Here is a 20,018-nt window from a genome sequence, read left to right on the forward strand (position 1 = left end):
TCCAAGGGATGGGGTGTAAGTCTGGGTACGTCTACACTACAACGCTAATTCGAACTAACGCGTCTAGAACTAAAAACTAGTTCGAATTAGCATTTTGCTAATTCGAACTAGCAAGTCCACATTGAGTGGACCCTGAACAGGGCTTAAGGATGGCCGGAAGCAGTGCCGGCAGGACATCAGAGGAGGACTTAGAGCGTGGAGCTGCTGTCTCAGGCTAGCCGAGAGCTGCACTTAAAGGGTCCCGACCCCCACCCTGGACAGACAGTTCTCAGGGGTGCCCCGCTTGCAAAGCAGTCCTGGCTTGGAGTGCCCGGAATACCCACACTGGGAACATCACACCACTCGGCCATCAGCCTGGCTGCACTTGCCGCAGGCTGCCATCTGGGGAGAGGGGGCAATCGGGGGGCTGCAGGAGAGCTTCCACCCCCAGAAGCCCGCAGAGCCAGCCCAGTCCTCCCCATCGGGGGCTCGTACCCCATTCCTCCCTCACCTCCTTCCACTTACCCTTCCCTAGCTCCCCTTCTTATTGATGTACAAAATAAAGATAACGTTTCTTCCAACATTGACTCTGTCTTTATTGAACAAAACTGGGGGAGACTGGGAAAAGGAGGTGGGAGAGGGGAAGAGAAAGGCTGGGAGAGGGGAGGGCAACTAACATGATCCGGGGTTGGGAACAGGTCCCAGATGAAGAGAGGCTACAGAGACTGGGACTGTTCAGCTTAGAAAAGAGGAGATGGAGCGGGGACAGGATAGAGGTCTCTAAAAGCAGGGGTTGGGTGGAGAGGGTGCATTCAGAAAAGTTCTTCCTGAGTTCCCCTAAAGAAGGACTAGAGGACACCAAAGGAAAGGAATGGGTAGCAGGCTTGAAACTAGTAAGAGAAAGTTGTTGTTCTTGACAAAGCAAATAGTTAACCTGTGGAACTCCTTGCTGCAGGAGGCTGTGAAGGCTACAAGCAGAACAGAGTTTAAAGGGAAGTGAGATCAAGTCATGGAGGTTGGGTCCATGGAGTAGTCTTAGCCAGGGGGTAGGAGTGGTGTCCCTGCCCAAAGTTTGTGGAAGGCTGGAGAGGGATGGCACGAGACAAATGGCTTGGTCACTGTCTTCAGTCCATCCCCTCCGGGGTCCCTAGGGTTGGCCACTGTCGGCACACAGGCTACTGGGCTAGATGGACCTTTGGTCTGACCCAGGACGGCCATTGTAAGCTCAGGGCTCAGGGTCGGGGGTCTCAGTGGACCCCCTTGATTTTCATGCACACCTGCTTCTGGGTGGCCAGGCTAGTAGCTCTCCTGCCCTAGACGGCCACTTTCCTGTGCCTAGTGCAGAGATCATGGACGAGGTCCACGATGTCTGCACTAGCCCAGGAAGCTGCCCGCCTCTTGCTTTAAAAGCCGGAAAAAAGCGGCGGACATTTTTATTTAAATGCCGCGGGGGATATTTAAATCCCCCGCGGATTTCCCTACGACGACTGGTGAAATTTACATGCCCCTTCCGGAAAAGGGGCCAGTGTAGACGTAGCCTTAGTGTTTCTGTCCTTACACCGGCAGTGGGTAAAAACATCAAGGGGAATTGCCTCTTCTTGTTCCTTCCCTCTCCCATTTTTTTCCTTCTCCCCCCGCCTCTATTTATTTTGGTCTTGGACATCCAACTCCAGTCACCTGAAGCAGCGGGCTGTGCCCACCAAAGCTCACAATCCCATCTACATGTGTTGTGAGTCTATAAAATGCTACCAGATCATTTGTTGTTGTTTAAGTGTATCCTGTACAGCACTGGTCTCCAACCTTTTTACACCCAAGATCACTTTTTAAATCTCAGAACAGGCGAAGATCTACCGCCCCGCACCTTCCTTGAAGCCCCTCCCCTTCCTTGAAGCCCCGCCCCTTCCTTGAAGCCCCGACCTCTCTATTCTCCTCCTGTCCATCACTTGCTATCCCCAGCCCTTACTTACACACTGATAAACAGTTTATTTTTAAATTATGCAATACATACAATTAAAATCACGTTTATAGTTATGAAATAAATGGTCTGTTTTTTATTCATGCTATTTAAATCTAAAATGAAGCTTTTATAATTATACATTTTGTGGGGACAGAGTATTGCGGCTGGGGGCAGGGGAGAGGGAACAGGGTGCTGGGAGGGCAGAGGACAGGATTCTGCAGCAGGGGACAGAGTGCCAGTGGGGACAGAGTTTGGGGAGTGGGGATGGGAATGGGGACAGAGTTCTGTAGCTGGGGACAGGGCAGTGGGGACAGAGTTCGGAGAGTGGGGACCCCAGCATTCTGTAGTTGAGGACAGGGGAGTGGGGACAGGGGCATGGGATGCCAGTGGAGGCAGAGAGTCCCCTGCATCTCCCTCCTCCCAGTATTCCCCCCCCCTGCCGGGAAACCAGCGCTTGCCTACCCCGGGGCCGACCCCCGCAGGGAAGCCCTGCACGCGCGCCTGCCCCGGGGCCAACCCCCCGTGCAGGAAAGTCTTGCGCACACCTGCCCCGGGCCAACCTCCCCCCCCGGTGCAGGAAAGCCCCACGCGTGCACAACTGCCCCGGAACCAACCCCGCCGTGCAGGAAAGCCTTGCACGTGCCTGCCCAGGGGGCTGACCCCCCCACCCACGCAGGGAAGCCCGGCGCGCGCACCTGCTCCGGGGCCAACCCCCGTGCAGGAAAGTCTCGTGCGTGCGCCTGCCCAGAGGGCCGACCCCCCCTGCACAGGGAAGCCCCGCACACGCTTGTCCCAGCGCCACCCCGCCCCGCGGCGGGAAGCCCCGGGGCCAACCGCCCCCTCCCCGCCAGAAGCCGACACTACCTCCGTCTTCTCTGGAGGTAAGTAGTAGGGCTTCTGGGGGGGTGGGAGGGAAATGGGGGCGGGGCTGACAGGACGCCTCGCGAGCGACTGGTCGAGGCCTCGAGATCGACCAGTAGCTCGCGAGCGACCAGTTGATGACCACGGCTGTACAGACTAACTGAGCTGTCCCCTGAAGCTGCTCTAGATAGTTAAGACCAAAACAGACTGCAGAGCACTTCAAAAATATCTCACCAAACTAAGTGACTGGGCCACAAAATGTCAAATGAAATGGAATGTGGATAAATGTAAAGTAATGCACATTGGAAAAAACCATCCCAACTGTACAATAGGATGGGGACTATTTAGCTACAACTACTCAAGAGAGATCTTGGAGTCATCGTGGATAGTTCTCTGAAAACAAACGCTCTGTGTGCAGCGGCAGTGAAAAAAGCAAATAATGTTAGGAGGAGTTCTTGAACAAATAGACTCACAGACAGGCAGACAGGCAGACATGCAAACTCTCTAAAATATACAGTAGATTTCTATTTTGTGAAGTAAGTTACAAACTTTTGGAAATCCAGCAGTAGGGGAAGCATCTTTCTCTGTCGTCCCTGCTACTTAACTCTCCATTTGTGGCATGGAATCATTTTGCCTCTGACATGTAGGAAGATGTATAACGCAGCAGTTCCTAATGACGTTAGTGTGGAACCAACATATACTGGGGAGATGTATAGTGGGGATGCCCTCTGCGGAGAAGCCTCAAAAATAGTCTGAGGCAGGCTCCATTACTGAGGCCATGCTACCTGGACATAGAGCCCCGGGAAGCCCTGGGGAGTAATTAGTTTGAATGACTCTGGGGGGTTTTAACACAAGCCATTACTGGCAGGGCGTTCTCACGTCCTTGGCAGGCCTCCACCTTCTGTACCTGAGGTGCCAATGCAGGAACAGCCTGGGCAGTGCGTAGCCGGCACGGCTCTCCCATTGGCCGGTGGGAAGGGCGCGGGTGAGTCACTCCGCTAGGGGCTGTGGGCGGGAGGGAGAGGCAGAGGACAGGTAGGGGTGGAGTAAAGCAGTCCCCTGCCTCCTCCTTCTGACTGCTCCATCCCAGCACAGGGCCATAGGAACAGGAACCCGGTGAGCCAAAGGATTCGGGGGGGGGGGGGGTCCTCCAGCCCGGAGTTGAGTCCAGTCTCTCAGGTACAGCTCAGTCACTCCCATGGCTCGCCCAGGTACCAAACCCATGTAAATGACCCCCCCACCCCACCCCCACCCCAAGTGTTCACATTCCTCTGTCCGCAGGCCCCCGAATCCCCGAAACCTTCCTCTCTGCAGCTGCTCTCCTGGCAAAGGCTGCAGGTCTGGTTTCTGCCTCTGGGCCAGGCTGGGGAGGGAGGGGCTGCAGCTGTTTCTGCAGAGCCGGAGAGGAGGGAGACCCTGGAGAGCGGGTGGGAAACAGCCCAGCCCCCCAGTAAAGCCCCTCTCGGCAGCCCTGCTCACGGGGACAGAGCAGTGTCACAGGGGCTGCTGGAGGTGAGATGGCACCAACCCCCCCCCCCCCCGCAGCATGGACTGGAGTGAGGGGGCTTTGCCCACCCCAGGGGAAGGGGCCTCGTGCTGCAGGGCGGAGCCGCCGGGCTGGGTAAATTCCAGGCTGCTCGCAGAGGGAACATGGGGAAGCCCGGAGGCACTGGAACCGGGGGAGGGTCGGACAGGCTGGGCCTGGTCACTTTGGCTCCCACCCCCTCCCCTTCCAGACCCGAGCGGCCGTGCGAGGTGTCTGCACACGGGCTGGTTTGCAAGTGCCGTGTCTGTAGGTTTGTGCCCCCTTTGCACTGGGAGCTGTGGGGCTGCGGGTGTCTCTGAATGTCGCCCTGGCGCTGTGCAGCAGGGTCACACCCCACACAGAGCGGCATCAGCCCGGCCTCCCCGCTCGGGGCTCCAGCCAGGGACATGGGCTGTGCCCCAGCCCCAGGGACAGACCAGGGACGGCAGCGCTGGGCCAGCGAACCAGGGGGCCTGTCGGTGACCTGGTTTGGGACACAGGAAGTACCAGCCTCTGCCACAGAATGGAAAAGGCACCGGCAGCCCCTCGGTTTGGTCTCTTCTCCTGCACCTCCCTCGGGAGCAACCCGGCTACAAACCAGTCTCTGAGGGGAGCAATGGGGGGGGGGGGGGATTCGGGATCCTGTGGGGGAGGGGACCGGAACGGGGGCAATGGGCCACCCAGGCCCAGCACTGGCAGGGGAGCCTTTCCCGTGTTTGGGGAGCAGCAGCCTCCAGAGCCCTGCCCCAGCCGGCCACTGTCTGACGGGTGCACGGCCCCGGGCACAACGGCCGGTGTCCCCTTTGGGCCCCGCTCCCAGGCAGAGTCGGCAGCCACAAGGGCTGGGTCAGTGTCTGGGGCTCCCCTGCTCATGGGCTCCAGGACAGGCCTCCCTCCCCAGCCACGGCAGGGCCGGTCCCAGGCTAGGTTGGGCCAGGGGAAGGGACACACCACAAGTGTGAGAAGACCGACCATGGCTGGGTTCACACCAGGTAGGGGAGTCTGCCCGGGCAGGTCTGGGCCTGGGGATTCGGGCTAGGAAGGGGTGACCGGCCCATGGAAGATCCCAGCTACAGCAGGATTGGTACCAAGGGTGAGGGAAGGGACATGTCCAGGCACCCACAGGTCCCGGTGTATTGGCTGCAGCTGGGTTCGGGCTGGGAGCCCCCAAGCCCTTCCTCCCTTCTCTCGCTCTGCCCAGCCAGGGGAGGGAAGAGACGCTCCCCTTGGAGCCAGAGTCCAGCCAGCCCCCGAGGGTCACTAGCTGAGCGCCCGCTACAGCCCTCGCTCTGCCGGCCGGGCTATGGAAGGGTCTGTGGGGGGCCGCCACTGAGCAAGCAGCTCAGGTTTAATCCTCAAGCACCAGCACAAACCCTGCAGCCAGGCCCTGTCACTTGCCTCCGCACAAGCTCAAAGGGGAGGGGGAAGCCCTGTTAACTCAGGGTGGGGGGAGGAGACAGGAGGCCCCATCTCTCCCATCCTGGCTCTTTGTTTCTGTCACGGGCTGTGGGGGGGGGGGGGGTCACCGGCCTGCACCCCCATCCACAGCCAGACGTGACTCTCAATTGGAAGTCGAACTGAAGGTTTATTTGAAACAAAATACAGGACTATGTAGCACTTTAAAGACTAACAAGATGGTTTATTAGGTGAGGAGCTTTCGTGGGCCAGACCCACTTCCTCAGATCAAATAGTGGAAGAAAATTGTCACAACCATATATACCAAAGGATACAATTAAAAAAATGAACACATATGAAAAGGACATGTAGCGCCCCCTCTCCACCTGGTTACCTTCTTTTAAAGCCAATCTCCTTTCAGGTTTGGAGGGATAGGCCTGGGTTCTTCTGGATCCTGCCACCCACTCAATTTTATTCTTTCTGATTGATGTACTTGGCGGTGTCTCCACCCCCCTCACTCCTTCCTAGCAGGGTCACCAGGGCAGCTTGGGAGGAAAATTCTAGCCCAGGATAATCCCCACGTATTTGCCAGATAGTTGGAGACTCCCAGAAAATAACACAAACACATACACTATAATAAACACAGTTATATTAAACAGGAGACAATTATAACAGAACAGGGTAAAACACTATTTTTAGGGTCACCGGTGCCCAGCAACTGTAAGGTCAGTGTCCTGTTGGTACATGTACTTTGTTGGGGCCTTGATGACTGTTGACCACACAATCCTTCTCTGCAGTGGTTTAGCAGTGGAGCCGACTAGGTCCAGTACAGCCCAAAGGACTCACAAATAAGAGAAGGCAGTAAATCCCTCCACAGTTTAATATGCTGCAGGTAATAAAATCCCCAAACAAATTCCCTGACTTACTAACTAACAATTGGTGCACTCACACACTCCATGGATGAGCCTCAGGTTGAGAGATGACTCAGTCTCTGCAAAGGGCTGCTCTCTTCTCACAGGGATCCTCTTCAAGCAGGAACCAGGCTGCTTCGGTCCCAGGATTCCCCCTCACCGCGAAGGGGTGCAGGGCTCAAGATGCAGACCCCACAACTGCACCAAAATTCAAACTACAGCCTCCCAGCCCAGCATTCAGACCCACACAGCAGGCAGCAGCCCTGAACTTGCTGCTAGAGCTGAGCTGACCATGCAGTGACTCTCTCACCCAGGGAGCTGGAGCCAACTCAGCCTGGCCGGGGAAGCCTCCCAGCAAACTCCACAACTGGGAATCAACAGTGGAGACATAAACCCAGCTGAGGGATCCTGCCTTCCCGTCCCTAGAGGCTAGTTCTCAGGGGGAACCCTGCATGCAGGCCTGGGGTTCACTAGCTCCCACACAGCCAGCTTCCCCTTCCCTGGCTGGCTCCAGACTCCCCTCAACAATGGTCTCTCCTTCCCCCTGGGAGGGGCATCTCACTCCCCATGGGTTGCTGGGCAGACTCTGGCCCTGGTAGGGAGGGGGAGCCAAGGCAAACTCAGAGCCTCTCCCTGAGCTGCCAGCAGACAAGGCCCCGGGAATCCAAGTAATCTCCTTGGGGGTTACACTAATCAAATTTCAGAACAGAAAGGGGATGGGGGGAGGTAAATGTCTGTGAGCTAATGATATTAGAGGTGATAATTGGGGAAGCTATCTTTGTAATGGGTACGGTAATTAGAGTCTTTATTCAAACTTAAGTGTAAAGTGTTGAATTTGAGCATGAATGACAGTTCAGAGGATTCTCTTTCAAGTGCAGTCTTAAAAGGCCTTTGAAGCAGGATGCAGGTGATCAAGTCGTTGAGACAGTGTCCTTTCTGGTTGAAATGGCAAGAAACTATTTTTTCTTTGTGATCCTGTCTAATATCTGTTTTGTGGGCATTGATCCTTTGGCAAAGTGTCTGAGACGTTTGTCCAATGTACATAGCAGATGGACACTTTCGGCACATGATAGCATAGATTATATTTCTGGATGCGCAGGAATATGTGTTCTTGATCTTATAACTCGCTTGGTTAGGTCCAATAATGGTATCAGCAGAGTGACTATGTGGACAAAGCTGGCAACGGGGTTTATTGCAAGGGAAGGTACCAGGGTTGGTATTAGTGTGGTATTTCCTGTGGTTGTTGGTAAGAATCATCTTGAGGTTAGGTGGTTGTCTATAGGAGACTATGGGTCTGTCTCCCAGAGCCTCTCGGAGTTTAGTATCCTGTTCCAGGATAGGCTGTAGTTTATAGATAATGTGTTGGACAGGTTTAAGTTGGGGGCTGTAGGTGATGACAAGTGGTGTTCTATTGCTGGTTTTTTTGGGTCTGTCTGAAGTTGATGGTTTCTAGGTATTTGTCTGGCTCTTTCAATTTGCTTTTTTATTTCTCCGGGTGGGTAGTTGAGATTTATAAATTTCTCCCTGCCCGCTCCTCTTGGGAATGTCGGGGGAGATTTCGCTGGGGGCCAAGGAACCGAGAATTCTCTAGCTCCACATGACCATGGCCCCTGACCCCACTTACCATCCACATTCTCCTCGGCGCTGGGTGCTGCAGGGAGTGTCTGACCCCCCGGATCAGCTCTGGCTCAGGGCGGGAGGACTCCAGCCGGGTGCGGCTCCCCCTTGGCCTGTGGCTGGACAGGACACAGCAGGGAGCAGTGACCCTGTCGCCCATTGCAGCCTGGCCCTGAGAGCTGGGCCCAATGTGGGAGGGTGCAAGGGGAGCCCCTCAGCAGCCATGGAGAGAAGCCAGGCGGGAGGGCAAATTGACCCTGAGCCTCGTACACCCTGTACCACCGGGTCTGGTGGGAGGGAGGGGGGCTCTGTGTGTGGGGCACAGACTGGCAGTCAGCAACATGGGATAGGTGCTGGAACGATGGGCTCTCTAAGGCACAGACTGGCAGGTAGTCAGGGATGTGGGGCAGTGGCTGGCAGAGGGGGCTGTGTGTGTGGGGCACAGACTGGCAGTTTTTCAGGTACATGGGGGGTTGGTGACTGATAATAGGAGACTAGCTGGGCTCGTGAGGGTGTCTGGGTGGGGAAGTTTCTAGGCTGCGGGAGATGGGGGGTGGGGTTTGGACGGGGGGCACAGGCAGTGCTGGGCTGTGTCTGCACTGATGACACAGGATGCAGAGTTAACGGCCTGTGTTTCGGGGGAAGCTGGACCAGCCAACGTGGTTTCTGGTGCTTCCTTTGAGCATCCCCCCGGGAGCAGGTCGGGGCTGTTGTGTTCACTAGTCTGATGATGACGATGATGATGGAGGAAATGTTGCCGTTCAGCTGAGTGTGAGCAAAAGCAACACACACGCCCAGGAGAAACCACGTCCTAGTTCCAGTGCCCAGTGCACCCCTCACACCCCTCTTCTAGCCTCCAGGCCTCCCGCTCCAGCGTTTCACCAGCCTCAGTGAAATCGTTTCCCCTAATTCCCACCCCAGAGCTCCCCAGCTGCAACTCGAGACAGTCGCTCCTTGGGATCCCCTCTCTGGCCATGGACAGACCCTCTTAGGCCTCTGCCTGGCCTGTATCCTCTGCCTCACACACCCCCAGCACAACCGGCTGTGAGCCCCAGGCCGGACCTTCCTCCTCAGCCCTCGCTCTGGTCACACAACAAATCCCCTGGGAGCACTTTACAGACCAATAAAACATGTCGCTGGGATCATGAGCTTTGGCGGGCACAGCCCCCTGCTTCAGATGACCGGGGGCTGGGGGGTGCATCAACCCTGCCCTGCGAATCAGCCCCCCAGTCCTGCTGGGACTGCCCCCCGAGGGAGCGGAGTAGAAAAGCCTCTGGAGCCGCTCAGGCCGGGCCGACTGCAGGAGGAGGAGGATGCGCAGGGAGCTCCGGGCCCAAGGGAGCCGAGGGGGCAGGAGCCTCCAGCAGCAGCCACGGCCAGGGAGGCCCTCAGACGGGCCGTGCCCACAGGCCGCGTGAGGGGAGAGACGCCAGGGCTGCTAGGAAGGGGGGCCCAGGGTGGGGATTGTTCCTGGGGCTCAGCGTGTGGCGGTCGGAGTCCCTGCTCCTCGGCCAGCAGGGCCCAGGGCTTGGGCCCAGGGACACGGGGGCTCAGGCGACGGGGCGGGAATGGGAGCGTTTGTGCTGCCAGCTCCCATCGGCGGCCCTTGGACTGACATGGGTGGGAGGAATTGGACTGGCTGCCCCGCGCTCCGCAGAGGGAAACGTGGGCTCCCCAGTGCTGAGCTGCTCCAGACAATTCTTTCCCCGCCGTGTGGCTGGGGGCTCCGGCCAGAACACGCCTGCTCCTACTGACCCCATGTTGGGGGGGGAAGGGCTTGTCAAGGGGTCAGATGTGCAGAGCCTGTGGGGGTTGGGTGGATGCGGCTGCCCCCCTCTGCAGAGACCAAGTCGTGCAATGGGGGATTCTCCATCCCTTGCCATTGCTGAGCCGAGACGTGAGGGCATCAGTAACAGCCAGGGCAAGTGGGGCTGGGACCGGAGGGGTGGGGAAGGTTCTGGGGTCTGCAAGGTGCAGGAGCTCAGATCAGATGAGCATGATGATTCCTTTGGCCCTTCAAATCTGAGCCCATCAGACCGGCCTCTGGGCTGCTCTGGGACTCCTGACCCCAGCTGTGACCCACAGCCCCTACTCTGCCTGCTAGTCATGACTGCTCCAGCCAGGAGTCTGGAAGGGCTTTTCCTGGGGAGAGACTGTTGTCATGGCAACAGAAACTCCCCTTCTGTGCCTGTGGGCTGCATGCACCGCTCTGTCCCCACAGGCCCTGGGGTGTAGCCTCCCCCTCAGCTGTCACAAGAAAAGTTTTTCAAGTCCTCTGGTTTGCAGAGAATGGCTGAGACCAACCCGAGCATGTGCTTAAGGGCAAGAAAGCAAAGCTCGTACAATCAATGATCGGGTTATTTCTCTTCAATCTCTTTATTTTAAACCAGTCTCACATTCTTTTACTTGGCTCCTGAGGTGGGTGGAGATTTTGGCATCGAGGGAGCATCTCTCGGACACCACGAATCACTTCTCCTCTTCCCGGCAATGCAGGAGAAGGTAGCAGGGACTCCAGAGTCAGCGGGAGGCTGGATACATCTGGGCTGGCCCCAGTGTCTGGCAGACACAGAGTTTTGGGCCTGGCTGAGCAGCAGGTTTCTTTTCACACCCGTCGGTTCCCAGGAGTCTCTGGCCACTCCCTGCCGTGGGTGCTGCCGTGTGAGCCCTGCCCTGGGCGTTCCTGGCCAGGCCCTCCCTTTGCTCCTCCACTCTCCATCCAGGCAGATCTCCGAGTTGGGGAAACCTCCCCTGAGAACCTGCCGCCTCCTCCGTGGAAGTGGTGGGAAAGGGGCTGCCGGGAACTCCTGGCCGTGGTGGCCCTCGGGGTCGTAGAGGAATCCCCTAGTGCAGCGTTTCTCCCCCTGGGGGTCCCTGCCCAGAAGGGGGCGGCAAGGCGAGGGCAGGAGGGTCGCTCACGGGGGCACCGGACGTTTGGGCTTTCCCAGCCGTGGCCTCGTGTTCAGTCCCCAGGTCCCCATCCCGGCGGAGTTTGGAAATAAGAAGAAATGTCCCTGATCTCTCCTGGCCTCCCCAGCTGGACGGCTGGAGGGGCAGCTGCTCTCTGCCCCCAACCTGGCCAGCAGCGGCGCAGACGGAAGGGTGGCAACGGCATCGCTGCCTCCACTTCTCCTGCGCTGCTGCTGCTGCTGGCACTGACCCCACAGCTGGGATCCCGCTCGCTCTGGGCACCCAGCTTGGAAGGGAGCGATGCCCCCAGCAGGGGGCAGAGGGAAGGATGCAATGGCAGGCCACACACCCTTCCTTCTGCGCTGCTGCTGGGAGCAGAGCTGCCCTCCGAGCTGGGCACCTCCCCTGTGGCCCCTGCTCTGTGGTCCCCAGCGGAGAAGGCAGCCCTGCCAGCAGCAGTGCGGAAGGAACGGTGGCAACAACATGCCAGGCCACCCTGCCTCTGCGCTGCTGCTGGGGCGGCGTTGACTTCTGAGCTGGGGGACCGGTCAGTGACCACCCCTCACTCGCTGCTCAGTGGGGCCCCCTCCGATCTGGGCCCCACAACAGCAGCCGCTGCTCTGCTGCCGCCCAGGTCCAAAGGCAGCGCCACCGCCTGCAGCGGCACAGAAGGAAGGGCTGAGATACCAGACCAGGCCTCCCCTCCTCCTGTGCTGCTGCTGGCGGTGACTTTGCAGCTGGGTGTCCTGCCAGCGTGGCCCACTCGCAGGTCACTCAGGGTGGCTGTGTCTACACTGGGCCACTTATTCCGGAAAAGCAGCCGCTTTTCCGGAATAAGCTGCGAGCTGTCTACACTGGCCGCTTGCTTTTCCGCAAAAGCAATGACGATCTAATGTGAAATCGTCATTGTGTTTCCGGAAAAACTATGCTGCTCCCACTCGGGCAAAAGTCCTTTTTCTGGAAAAACTGTTCCGGAAAAGGGCCAGAGTAGACAGCACAGTAGTCTTTTCCGCAAAAAAGCCCTGATCGAAAAAATGACGATCAGGGCTTTTTTCCGGAAAAGCGCATCTACATTGGCCACGGACACTTTTCCGGAAAAAGGACTCTTTTTCCGGAAATACTTATAATGGAAAACTGTTCCGTTTTAAGCATTTCCGGAAAAGGGTGCCAATGTAGACGTAGCCGGTGTGTCTAGACTACAGGGTTTTGTCAACAAAAGTGGACTTCATCTACACTGCCGCTGAATTCTGTCGAAACAACGTCGACAGAACTCAGCAGTTTTGTCGAGGGCTGTAAACCTCATCTACGAGGAATAACGCCTTTTGTCGAGAGAGTTCTGTCAACAGAAGGCGCTATTGCATCTCCACTGTCCTTTGCGTCTACACTGTCATGTTAACAAAGCGGCTTGCTTTGTCGACAGAACTAGATTTAGTCTAGACACTCTTTGTCGACAGAAGCTTTCTCGACAGTATGGTTGTGTCTAGACTACATGCCTCCGTCGATGGAAGCATGTAGATTAGACAGATCGGCAAAGGGAAATGAAGCCGTGATTTAAATAATCGCGGCTTCATTTAAATTTACATGGCTACCGCGCTGAGCTGACAAACAACTGATCAGCTGTTTGTCGGCTCAGCGCGCTAGTCTGGACGCTCCCCTGCCGACATCAAAGCCCTTTGTCGGCAGCCCCGTTATTCCTCGTGGGCTGAGGACAGAAGCCTGTAGTCTAGACGTACCCTCAGTGTGGCAGGCAGGGCTGCCCCCAGCAGTGGCACAAAAGGGAGGGCAGCAGCCGCAGACCTTATGTGCGTTGGCTGGGGGCAGGCGGCCTTGTGCACATGGTGCCTGCGCTCTCTAGCTGCCCAGCTGAGCAGTGAGAGGCACGGCCAGCAGCGGCACAGCAGGGAGGGTGGCGATATCAGACCAGCTCCCCTCCCTCCTGCGTTGCTGCTGGCGGTGGGGTTGCCATCCAGGTTGGGCACCTGGCCCCTTGTAACTTCCTCAGCCTCCCCATTAGTAGGCAGAGCCTCTACCCGCAGCAGTGCAGAGGGAAGGGAGGCACCGCCACACCAGGCCGCCCTCCCTTCTGCGCTGCTGGTGGTGCTGGCGCTGCCTGCTCATGGGAAAAGGTGTGAAAAGGGGGTTCTCCGAAGGAGCAGCGCCGCATGGACCTCGGGGTTCCCAGTGGTCTGAGTCCCCCACTGACTCCAGGCTCCATGCAGGTGCTTCCACTCAGAAATGTACAAGAGCCTCCAGGATCCTGAGCCTTTCAAAGCGGAAGGACCCTCGTAAAGCTGAGTCAGTGGAACTTCCTGCTGGCCCCGGGCTGCACACAGAGTTCCCGTTTTGAAGTGCACAGGAGGCCCTGCTGGGGCCCTTGTCCAGTTCAAAGTGCAGAAAGTGCCCATCGACTAGTCGAGTAGCCAATGGAAATTCCATCGACTCCTCAACTTGTCCAGGAATCGTTATTTAACATCCTTACCCAGCAGCAGCGGCGCGGAAGGCAGGGAGGCAAAGCTGCAGCAGCCCACCTGCCTTCTGCACTGTTACCGGAGACAGCACGGACTGTCCAGCTGCCCGGCGGGAGTGGCGGCGCTGTTGCCAGCGATGGCAGAGAAGGACGAGGGGAGCACCGTCCAGGGCCCCCCTCCCTGTTTGCTAGGGATGTCAGACAGGGAGTCACTGAACAATCATGTCACTGCATCAAACTGTAGCAATTCCACGATTATTCGATAGTCCCTGGTGCCTGAGTCAGCAATGAGGGGCTGCACCGGCATCCCACATAGCAGACAGAGGCTGCACCGGCATCCCACACAGCAGCCTCTGTGCGACGAGAGCTTGTGCCAACCCCGGACAGAGGCTGTTGTGCAGCAGCCTCCTCTGGAGTGTGAGAGGCAGGAGCAGGCAGCTCCGTAGAACTGGTGCTCACGGAGAACTAGATTTTAAGTCAGCTCCCCTCGAGCAACCCCTCATCCCCCTCGCCTCTATGTGAGACAGCGAGGGAGGAAAGGGGGCTCACATAGAGGCTTAGAAGGTAGTTCCCCGAACATCTCATCTCATGTCTGCCCTGCCCCCACGCTGATAGGGAGGCAGCAGTGGAGGGGGATGGGTGAGACGTGGTTCCAGAGGAGCTGATACACATGGGGAGCTGTCTTAAAAGCTGCTTCCCGTGTGCACCAGCTCCTGCCTGACTCCCTCACCCACCGTGTTGCTGCATCTCTATGAGAGGCAGCAGCCCATGGTGCGGGCCAGGCAGCTCCATGGGATCTGGTGCTCATGGGGAGGCAGCTTAATAGCTGGATCCCCGCAGACACCAGCTCCCACCTTCCCCCCCTCTTGCTGCTTCTGTTCCCGAGGCAGCCGGGGGAGGGGTGTGTGGAGGCGACAGGATTAACCAATAAGCCCAGACGTATCGGTTAATCGTGTAGCCAGCTACACACGTTGACACCCCTAGTTTGTGCTGCTGCTGGTATCGGTGCTGCCCTCTGAGGTAGCCCCTGGCCTGTGGCACCCACTCTCTGGTCACCCGGTTTGGGAGGCAGGGCTGACACCCGCCACAGTGCTGAAGGAAGTGCTGCAATCCCGCCCCTCCTGCACTTCCTGCTGCACCGCTCTTGGGAGCAGCACTGACGGCCGAGCGGGTGACCAGAGAGTCGTGGCTGCTCCTGGGGCGCCCAGCTCGGAAGACAGGGCCACCGCCAGCAGTGGTGCAGAAGTAGGAGTGACACCACACGGAGCCACCCTGCTTCTGTGCTGCTGCTGGCAGGGACGCCGTCGTCTAAGCTGGGCCCCTGGCCAACAGCCACTGCTCTCCAGCCACCCGGGTCAGAAGGCAGCCCCACACCCTGCAGCACTGTCCCCTTCCCTCTGCGCTGCAGCTGGTGGTGGCGCTGACTTTTGAGCTGGGTGACCTGCCAGGGGCCGCTGCTCTGCAGCCACCCAGATGGAAAGGCAGCCCCCCCGCCAGCAGCAGTGCAGAAGAAAGGGTGGCAACACCGGACCAGGCCTCCCTTCCTCCTGTGCTGCTGCTGTCAATGGGGCTGCCCCCAAACCAGATGGCCAGACAGTAGCCGCTGCTCTCCAGCCATTCAGCTGGGAAAGCCGGGAGAAATCCGACAGTTTTTAATATTTCCAAACATCTGCCCAGAGGAAGATTTGCGGCCTGAAGACGAGGTCATGGCTGGGAAAACCCAGGCGGCCAGTGACCCTGCTCGCGAGCCCCTTCCCCTGGCCCTGGGACCCCCTTTTGGGTGGGGAGCCCCAGCTGGAGAAAGGCTGCACTAGGGGATTCCCCAATGACCCTGGAGACCAACAGGGCCAGGAGTTTCTGGCAGACCCTTTCCCACAACTTCCAGGGAATACGCCGGAACTAGGGCCCCATCGCATCCCCCTGCAACCTCGCCCATTTCACAGCCAGACCGTGTCCACGCTGCTCCCTGGCACACTCCCGGGGGCTTCCCTGGGAAATTTCCCAGCTCTCTGACCGGCTGGGTCCTGGCCCAAACTAGGATTGTGTGCAATGGGGGTGGGGGCATCCCAAGAGTGCCAATTTCACTTCCCAGCAGCCTGTGGGGCAGGGCTAGAGCCGTTCCACCCTCACTTCTCCCTGCCCCTCAGGGTGGCTCTGATCTGCCCCCTCCACGAGTGCCCGTGTTAGGGCAGGACAACTCCTGTCCCATCCCAGCCAGGTCAGGGAGCAGCTGACGCCCCAGGTCCCTCACCACGTGGGGAGCTCAGACTCCCCTCACCATTCCCCCATCCCCTCCTCTCCCCCCGTTGCACGTCTCCTGGCTGTGAAATGGGTGGGGCCCTAGTCAGGTTCCCAGGGACCTTTACCCCCCACAGAGCAGGGGTGGGGAACCTTTGCTGGGTCGGGGCCACTGACCCACAGAAAAATCTATGGGGGGCTGCACACAAGTGAGAAACAGCCCCCCTCCCCTCCCCAGCGTGGGCCCCCAATGCAGGGGGGAGCCCCGACCTTCAGGGGCCGGATCCCCGCCAGCCGGGGCTGCATCCGGCCCCCGCACCTGAGGTTCCCCACCCCCGCTGTAGGGATCTGCACTGGATGGGAGTCTCCCTGGGAAGGGCCTGGCCAGGCCTTCGACGCCCAGGGCAGGGCTGCGAGGTGCCGCGTTTGCTGGGGCTTCTGTGCCCGGCGTCCTGGCTGAAGGGCACCGGCAGCCCGAGCTCGGGTCTGGGGGAAGCGGCGCGACGGGGAGGCCCCTTCGTCTGTTCCAGCTTCAGCAGGTCCCCGAGGTTCAGCAGGTCCCTCTCTGCCCTGGCCGGCCGGTTTCCTCCTCCGCTGCCCTGGTCCCGTGTGTGACCTCGCCTGGTCCTGGTTACTGGGCGGGTTGTTCAGTCTTCAGTCTGCGCCGTGACACTCCCCGTCTCTGGGCTGGAATCGTCTCCATCGGGTTGCTGGGTGCAGCCTGCACCTGGTTCCGAGGGGACGGCAGCTTCTCCCGCCACAAAGCCTGCAGGCTCCCAGCTTCCCTCTGGCAGAGCTTGCCTTAGGGCAGAGCGGCATAGTGGGTAGAGTCTGTACTGGCCCCTTTCTCAGGGCAGTTTGGCCCAATGGCCAGAGTCAGTAATTGCCCCTTTTCTAAGGGCAGTGTGGCCCAATGGCCAGTGTCAGTACATTTCCCCTTTTCTCAGGGCAGTGTGGCCCAATGGCCAGAGTCAGTACATTTCCCCTTTTCTCAGGGCAGTGTGGCCCAATGGCCAGAGTCAGTACATTTCCCCTTTTCTCAGGGCAGTGTGGCCCAATGGCCAGAGTCAGTACATTTCCCCTTTTCTCAGGGCAGTGTGGCCCAATGGCCAGAGTCAGTACATTGCCCCTTTTCTAAGGGCAGTGTGGCCCAATGGCCAGAGTCAGTACATTTCCCCTTTTCTAAGGGCAGTGTGGCCCAATGGCCAGAGTCAGTACATTGCCCCTTTTCTAAGGGCAGTGTGGCCCAATGGCCAGAGTCAGTACATTTCCCCTTTTCTCAGGGCAGTGTGGCCCAATGGCCAGAGTCAGTACATTGCCCCTTTTCTAAGGGCAGTGTGGCCCAATGGCCAGAGTCAGTACATTTCCCCTTTTCTATGGGAAGTTTGGCCCAATGGCCAAGGTCAGTTTCTTTCCCCTTTAGTCAAACCAGTGTGGCCCAATGGCCAGTGTCAGTACCTTGCCCCTTTTCTAAGGGCAGTATGGCCCAATGGCCAGAGTCAGTAATTGCCCCTTTTCTAAGGGCAGTGTGGCCCAATGGCCAGTGTCAGTACATTTCCCCTTTTCTAAGGGCAGTGTGGCCCAATGGCCAGTGTCAGTAATTGCCCCTTTTCTCAGGGCAGTGTGGCCCAATGGCCAGAGTCAGTACATTGCCCCTTTTCTATGGGAAGTTTGGCCCAATGGCCAAGGTCAGTTTCTTGCCCCTTTAGTCAAACCAGTGTGGCCCAATGGCCAGTGTCAGTACCTTGCCCCTTTTCTAAGGGCAGTGTGGCCCAATGGCCAGAGTCAGTACATTGCCCCTTTTCTAAGGGCAGTGTGGCCCAATGGCCAGAGTCAGTACATTGCCCCTTTTCTAAGGGCAGTGTGGCCCAATGGCCAGTGTCAGTACCTTGCCCCTTTTCTAAGGGCAGTGTGGCCCAATGGCCAGAGTCAGTACCTTGCCCCTTTTCTAAGGGCAGTGTGGCCCAATGGCCAGAGTCAGTACCTTTCCCCTTTTCTAAGGGCAGTGTGGCCCAATGGCCAGAGTCAGTACCTTGCCCCTTTTCTAAGGGCAGTGTGGCCCAATGGCCAGTGTCAGTAATTGCCCCTTTTCTCAGGGCAGTGTGGCCCAATGGCCAGTGTCAGTAATTGCCCCTTTTCTAAGGGCAGTGTGGCCCAATGGCCAGAGTCAGTACATTGCCCCTTTTCTAAGGGCAGTGTGGCCCAATGGCCAGAGTCAGTACCTTGCCCCTTTTCTAAGGGAAGTTTGGCCCAATGGCCAAGGTCAGTTTCTTGCCCCTTTAGTCCAACCAGTGTGGCCCAATGGCCAGTGTCGGTACCTTGCCCCTTTAGTCAGGGCTGTGCAGCCCAATGGCTACAGTCCATAAGCTGGCCCTGACTCACTGGGCTGTGCAGGTCCCTGTCCAGGGACAGGAGATGGGGGAGGGGAGGTTCTATCCCCTGCGGGGGGGAGGGGCAGCTCCTCCTTCTCCCCTGGTGCCCGGTCCAGGGCCGGGTCGGGTCCGTGGCTCCAGTCCCGGCGTGAGCAGGAAAAGCTCCGACTGATGCTCCTACTCCCTCTGGCAGCTCCTTCCCTGCAGGCAACACCGGCCCTGGAGCCAAGCTGGGGGTGGGGGAGCTGGTGCATCCCCGTGGCCGGGCTCCTCCTGTCCCAAGACAGCAAGGGCCTGTCATATGTGGGGCCCGGGACCCAGGGGGCAGTGGGGGCTTGGCCCTGGGCGGCGCCTCTCTAGGGCCCCCAGGGCCAGACCCCTCTGGCCTATCACTGCAGGAGCTGCTACCGCCTCCCCCCCCCATGCCAGCTGTTCCCCCACAGCATCCGGCTGCCCCAGGGCTCCCATTCAGGGTCCCAGGTGTCCAGTGTCCGACCAGACAGTCCAGTTTTTGTGCCCTCTGCCCGGTGAGAACAGTCAGAACTCACCGGGCATGAGCAATGTCGGGACTTTCTGGTTTTCCGGCTGGGCGCCCGACGGAAGCCTGGTGGGGGGGAGGGGCTGGGAGGGGGCGCGATCGGCGCTGGGAGCCTCTGGTTGGTGTGACGCCTTGGGGGGAGGGGAAGCCCCGTCTGTGCTCCTGAGCACTGGGCAAGCGCCTTGTGCAGCCGCAGCAGAACTCACTGGTGCGGTGCCAGGACCGTGTGCGGAACAGGCAGCGCCCTACGATCTGCACATGCCCGGCTACGTCCCGCTCCCCGCCGGCCGATTCGCTCCCCCCAACCCTCCCGGCAGCCGGTTCTTCCCACTTCTCCTCCTGATCTTTCCCGGCCAGTCCCGCTGCACCTGCCAGCCTTGCTTCCAGCAGCCAGTTCTTCCCCCCTCCCCCCGATGTCCCCCGGCCAGCCCTGCTGCACCTGCCAGCCTTGTTTCCAGCAGCCAGTTCTTCCCCCCTCCCCCCGATGTCCCCCGGCCAGCCCCGCTGCACCTAACCCACCCAGCCCTGATTCCCATCGACTGGTTCCCCCCCATCTCCCCCGTCCAGTCCCGCTGCCCCCGACCTGTTCCCCCCCCCGTCAGGCCTGTTTCCCACTGGCCGCCCCAACCCCCCTCCCTCGCCCGGCCAGCCCTGCCTCCCTCCCGGCCCGGCCCCCCACCCTCATCTGAGATCAAGTGTGTCCAATATTTTTTTACTCACCTGGTAACCCTACTCCCATTGCAGGTGGGAGCCTGGGCGGGTCATTTCCACAGGGCCCCCGGCCTGGCATCTGCCGGTGTCTGCTCTAGCAGCCCATTGCCCAGCGGGGTCCCTCACCTCTGGCCCAGCAGCAGTGGGCAGAGGGGTCAGCCCCCTCCCTGGCCGGCCGGCCGATGTCCTTGGCTGGGCCCCCGAGGGACCGTCCCAGCTGGGCCCCGAGCTCCCTACTGGGGGCTGTGCTGAGCTGGGATGGAAGGGAGGAGATGGGGCCCATCAGAGTCCTGCTCCCAACCCCCCTGGGCCAGGCGCCTCCCTCCTCACGACCCGTGCCCAGGCTGTGCCAACGAGCCCCCATCCCCATCCCCGGGGCTGGGCCCTGGTGCTCAGGGGAGCGAGTCGGATCCTCTTGGGAAGGGCCTTGTCTCTCCAGACTAGGGCAATGTGGATGGATCCCATAGTGGGGGGGGGAGTTGTGAGGGGGAGGGGATGGGATTTGAGGTTCTTGTTACCAGAACCAGCCAGGCCCTGAGA

This window comes from Pelodiscus sinensis, chromosome 19, assembly GCF_052426305.1.
Source record: "Pelodiscus sinensis isolate ZL-2025 chromosome 19, ASM5242630v1, whole genome shotgun sequence".
In the NCBI taxonomy this organism is placed as follows: Eukaryota; Metazoa; Chordata; order Testudines; family Trionychidae; genus Pelodiscus; species Pelodiscus sinensis.